The following is a 6,425-nucleotide window of genomic DNA, read 5'->3' on the forward strand; positions in this document are numbered from 1 at the left end:
GGGGTAGAAAGGAGGAAGGGTGGGGAGGGGCCAATCGTGTAGGAACTGTGGGCTATGTCACAGTTCAGCCCTTATGCTGAGGGCAATAGGGAGCTATAGGAGGTGTGTGAGCAGGAACAGGACACATCATGATCAAGCCTGGGCAGGCAGGGAGGTGGCTTGAAAGGGAGTACAGGGGGCAGAAAACCCAGGGGAAAGGGTGCCTGAGGTCCAGGTGGGACAGGAAGGGTGGGGTATAAGTGGAGGAGAAGGTTAGGGTGATTCTCAAGTCTTTGGCTGGGGGAACTAAGTGATGGAATAGTCCCTGATGTGGTGATATAGAAGGCGGGGCAATGACAGCGTCTACAATAATCATATGAATTCATCAAATTGAACATCTACTGTGACCAGTGTTTGAGCTCTCGTGTAACTGACTTTCTAGACAGGGGGGCAGATAACAAATGATTAAAAAGCAAACAAATAAGCAAATTTACACAGGGCCTTAAAGTCACTGATTTTATTGTGAGAAAAATAGGGGGCCATAGAGGATTCTGAGCAGAGGAGGGATAAGATTTGCCGTACAGTCGTTGGCTGCTATGTTGAATAGAGACTACAGAAGGCAAGGATAGAACTAGAAGATGAGGAGGGGGTGACTACATTAGTCCAGGTGAGCGATGACTGTAGCTAAAACCTAAATGGGGGCTGTACAGGGGAAGAGGGGCAATTGGACTCTGATGAGGAATGATTGTTTCATGAAGGTAGTCCTGGCAGGTTTGCCAATGGATGGAGTGTGGGATTCTGAGAAGGGCAGGTCCCCAGGTTTCCAGGTTTGAGCACCTGGAAAGATTGGAGTGCCATCAACGGAGATGGGGAATGCTGAATGAAGCAAGTTGTTTTGGCGGGGGGTGAGATTAGCATGTCCGTTTGGACCAGGAGCAGTTGGACCGTCAAGCTGGCACTTGGACAGATGGGCCTCAAATTTGGGAGAGAGTTCTGGGCTAGGACAGACATTTGGGAAGCCTCAGGATTCAGATGGTGTTTAAAGCCCGAAGACTGAGATACTAGGGTGTGTGTATGTGTGTATGTGTGTGTGTGTGTGTGTTCACGAAGGAGGATGAAGCCTGGAGGGTCTCCGAAGTTAATATAACAATAATGATATTTATTTTTAAATATATTTCTTTATTGATTTCAGAGAGAAAGGGAGAAGGAGAGAGAGATAGAAACATCAATGATGAGAGAGAATCATTAATCAGCTGCCTCCTGCACACCCCCCACTGGGGATCAAGCCCGCAACCCAGGCATGTGCCCTTGCCGGAATCGAACCTGGGACCCTTCAGTCCGCAGGCCGACGCTCTATCCACTGAGCCAAGCCGGCCAGGGCAACAATAATGATATTTAAATTGACTGAGTACTTCTTGTGTGTCCTTTCCATTTAATAATCTCATTTAATTCTCAGGTACTGTTATCCTGAGATGGATATTGAGTTCCCCAGAGTGAAATGACTAAACTAGGGTCCAACAACGATATCCTTGGGGACCTCAGAGGGGACCCTGAGTCCTTTTCCACCCCATTCCTTGGGCCTCCTTGTCCTGCTCAGGGGCATCAGCCGAGATGGCGCGAGGTGGGGGATCTGGAGATGAGTCAAAGCTGGGCTGTCGATCCTGGAGCGCCCCCTGGTGGTGTGTGCTGGGATCGTCGGCCGGAATGCCCTTCCCGAGGTAGACTGAGCGGGAAACATGCAGTCCCAGGCCCTGCCGGAGCCACCCACTGCCTCTCTCACACCCCCATCCCGAGGGAGGGTCTCCGAGCGCTCATTATTCCCCAAACATTGCACCAGCCTCCCTCAACCCACTCCCACCACCCACGCCTCGGAGCAACCCCGTCATGTGCCAGCAGAAATAACTTGACCTTGGGATGCGACTTACATGGGTTCAAACCCAGGCTCTGCTCCTTACTAGCGGTGGCCCTGGCGCGTGACTGCCCGTCTGCTCCTCGGTTCTCCTGTGGGTTTTATAGGTTCATCAGGTTTGTCATGCACGTTGACTTTTCACGAAGGGTCTTGGTGGATGAACGAGGGAGGAGGGCAGGCATGAGGTCCGTGGGGCCCGGGACTCACCTCCACCTGCGTGTGAGTCTTTATACACCTGGTGCCATCACATAAGGCTCGTTCCTCTGCTGAGTGTGTCAGAGGCTCCCTCTGCTGGATGCTTTGGGGACACAGGCTCTTGTCTGTGTGTGTGTAGGGATTGGCGGGGGAGGTGCTGGGAAGAGAGGAGGGGAGAACCCCACTCATTGAACGACTATAACTGTCCACATGGGGCTGTGCTCCTGCTCAAGGTAGGAGCCCCTGTCCAGAGCCCCTCCGTGCCTTGCAGCAAGCAGGACGTTCTGGAGAAAACGTGCTTGCGAGCAGCCCTGACTAATGACAGTTGGGTGCGCGTTCTCTGCTCTCTCCCAGAGGTCCCGAGGGGGACTGAGCCCCAGGTTCCAACAGTGGGAACTTCCTTTTCAAAGCCCCTTTTCCCTGCAGCCCTCCCTTCCCTGCCTCACTTCCCACTGCCTTACTGGCATCTCCTGGGATCACCTTCCAAAGAAACAGCTTACAGTTGAATTTTTGTCTCAGAATAAAGGATTTGCACTTGAATTCTCGTGTCACCGTGACTTTCGGGGAACTCAAACTAAGGGATGCACGTAGACCTGTGCTTATGCCCAACCCCCAATCCCCACAGGCTGTTACTATGCCCTTTTTACAGAGGAGGGGCTTAAGGTTCAACGGGGGGGGGGGGGGGGGGGATGTCTCCGAAGTTAATATAACAATAATGATATTTAAATTGACTGAGTACTTCTATATATATATATTTATATTATTGATTTTTTTTACAGAGAGGAAGGGAGAGGGATAGAGAGTTAGAAACATCGATGAGAGAGAAACATCGATCAGCTGCCTCCTGCACGCCCCCCACTGGGGATGCGCCTGCAACCAAGGTACATGCCCTTGACTGGAATCGAACCCGGGATCCTTCAGTCCACAGGCCGACGCTCTATCCACTGAGCCAAGCCGGTCTGGCTGACTGAGTACTTCTTGTGTGTCCTTCCCATTTAATATTCTCACAGGTACTGTTATCCTGAGATGGATATTGGGTTCCATAGTGAGGATCAGAGAGGGCAAGTCATTTGCCAAAGTCACACAGCTGGAGAATGGCAAAGCTGGGCTTTGATTCTGGGCCCTCTGACCCCAATCTCAGGACTTGCACCCCTCTTGGAAGCCCCCCTCCTTGGTAAGGGCTGAGGGAATGGGGGTCATTCACAGCTAGTCATCCATGTTGTTTGTAGCAGAGGGACCTAAGACTCATTTATAGCTGGTTCCCATGTCTTCATTCTGTCATGAAATAAGAGAAATAATGGCAAATACACGCTGGGTGCTGACCATGAATCAAGGGAGGGTTGTTATAAGCACTTTATTTATTTATCTCCTCTCTCCACATATTGCATGAGCTGATGTAAAAAAAAAAAAGTTGCAAGCGTAGCCCAGCTAGTGTGGCTCAGTGCTTGAGTGTCGACCTATGAATCAGGAGGTCACAGTTCGATTCCCGGTCAGGGCACATGCCTGAGTTTCAGGCTTGATCGCCAATAGAGTGCGTGCAGGCGGCAGCTGATCGATGTCTCTCATCATTGATATTTCTTTCTCTTCCTCTCCCTTTCTCTCTCTGAAATCAATAAAAAACATTTTTTTTAAAGTTGCAAGTGTAAACATTTTAAAGGGAAATTCTTCCATTTCTACTCTCCAGTCCCAACCCAGCAGTTTGGGTTGATTTTTTTCTACAGTTTTTACACATTGCATATATGAACATTTTCCCGTATCTATGCAAACATTTATGCACACACAACCACTTTTTAAAGAGAATTTTTTATAAGAGTTTATTTGAGCCAAACTGATGACATATGCCAGGGAGCAAGATCACAGAACCACTCTTCTGAGGACTCCAAACATGTTGGGAAGTATCTGTTCCAGTTAGCTGTTATTGCATAACGAGCTGCCGAGACGGTTAGTAGCTTCAATTGACAAACTTTACTTTGCTCACCAATGTACAGTTTGGCTGGGCTCCGCTGGAATGGCTTTCTCTACTCCAGTGGTTCTCAACCTTCTGGCCCTTTAAATACAGTTCCTCATGTTGTGACCCAACCATAAAATTATTTTCATTGCTACTTCATAACTGTAATGTTGCTACTGTTATGAATCGTCATGTAAATATCTGATATGCAGGATGGTCTTAGGCGACCCCTGTGAAAGGGTCATTCGACCGCCGAAGGGGTTGAGACCCACAGGTTGAGAACCGCTGCTCTACTCTCTATATCGTCAGTTGGAGCAGCTTGTCTCCAGCTGGAAGATCCTCTTCCACCATAACTCGCTCACATGGCTGGCAATCTGGTGCTGGCTGTTGGCTGGGGTCCTCAGTTCCTGCTAACGTAGGGCCTCTCTGTGGGGCGGCTTGGGCTTCCTCCTAACATGGCAGCTGTGTACAACGGGGTGTATCCCAAGGGGGCTGGAGGGGAGCTTCAAGTCTTCTCATGATCTGGACTCCAAGTCCCTGAAGTCACTGAGGACAGCTCGGGTTCCAGGAGAGAGGAAGTAGATTCACCTCTGTATCAGACCAGGTTCTCCAGAGAAACAGAACTACTAGCACAGATGTCTACCAATCATCTATGTACCCATCTTTTCATTCGGCATCCATCATCTATCTATTATCTATCTCCATCGTCTGTTACTTACCTACAGCATCTATCAGTCATCTCTATATAAAGCATTAAATGTGTCCTGTGAGCAAATAGAGGTGTAAGCTGCCAGCTGTCTTCAAGGCCATCCCTGGCATGACACCACATACAGTGGGGCCTTGATTTACGAGTGTCCAGACTAACGAGTTTTTTGAGATACCAGCTGTCTCTCAGCGGATTTTTTGCATTGAGTTGATAGAGTAATTTGAGTTAACGAGCTCCTTAACTTAACTTAACTTAACTTAACTTAACTACAGTGGGGCATTGACTTACGAGTTTAATTCGTTCTGAGACCGAGCTTGTTAAGGAGCTCAAATTACTCTGTCAACTCAATGCAAAAAATCAGCTGAGAGACAGCTGGTATCTCAAACTCGTTAGTCGGGACACTCGTAAGTCAAGGCCCCACTGTAAACTCCCTTTCCTGGGGACAATGGCAAAACGTTTGCAGGCAGCACCTTGGTGGGCCTGAGATTCTGCATTTCCAAGATGCTGCAGGTGAATTCCAGGCTGCGGGGCTGAGGACCGCATTCTGAGTTCTTAGAGCTCATGGCTGCTGCGTCCTATTCTTCCCTACAGAGTTAATGAAACCTGCTATGGGCCAGGATTCTCTTTCTCCGAATGGCTTTGTTGTGTGGCTGGTACACGTTACCACACCTCTCTGGACCTTTGTTTCTTCTTCTGCTGCTGCTCCCCAGACCTGTCAGGCCAGCCCTGCTGCCTCATCCACCCTGGCCCTGCCCTTCACTCTTCTCCAGATGGGCCTGTCAGCAGGTGGACCCACCCAGCGGAGGAGGAGGAGGAGGAGGAGGAGGAGGAGGAGGAGGAGGAGGAGGAGGGGAATCTAGGGCAGTGTGCCTCACCTGCTGCGGGCTCCGGAACAGGCATCTGGAGCTGGATCATGTAGGACTGGAAGGAGTGAGGTGGTGTGTGTGTGTGTGTGTGTGTGTGCGTGTGTGTGTGTGTGTGTGTGTGTGCATGTTCCCCCAACATTCTATCAGTTGCAGGAGGAAAGTCTGTCCCAATCTTCTCACTCAGCTGCATCCTTCAAATTCACCCTCATTTTGGAGCCTGACCATGGGGACACCTCCTAGGGGCTGAGACCCCTTCGCAGGGGAATTTGGGAAGGAGGTGGACAAGCTGTGACCCCTCTCCGGCTCTCACTCCATGGGAAGGCTAAGCCCCAAAGGGGCCAGCACAGCTTGCAGTCTGAACGAGAGCGAGAGCGAGAGCGAGAGCGAGACAGTAGTCACCGAGGGTCTCCCAGCTCTGCCCTCTCCTGTCTGGACCCTCTTCTCACGGCCCCACAGACCCACCCCGCTCACCCCCAGGTGCCCTCTTTCCAAAGGGCCCTTCCACCCTTGATCTACCCCCATCCACCCCTGAGTCTGATGGGCGAGGCCCCAGTCAGGCTGGGTTCTTTGTTCCTCTTCCCAGCAGGCAGGTGTCAGCTCTGGCCCTGGGCTGTTTGGAGGTAGGGCTGCGTGCCCTGGAGGAGCCAGGGAGATGCTTAGGCCAAGACTCGCCTGGCAACTAAACAATCAAGTTCAAGCTTTACCTGCTGAACCCTAGACTTGGAAAGGTGGAAGAGGAAGTAAACTTGGGGGGCCGAGAGTGACCTTTGTCCACACCCAAACCTGTCCCCTGGCCCCACTGGACGTGCTGAGTCCTGAGGT

The sequence above is a fragment of the Myotis yumanensis genome, unplaced genomic scaffold (assembly GCF_028538775.1).
Source record: "Myotis yumanensis isolate MYYU_CA2020_CCGP unplaced genomic scaffold, mMyoYum1.0.hap1 SCAF_5, whole genome shotgun sequence".
NCBI classification, from domain to species: domain Eukaryota; kingdom Metazoa; phylum Chordata; class Mammalia; order Chiroptera; family Vespertilionidae; genus Myotis; species Myotis yumanensis.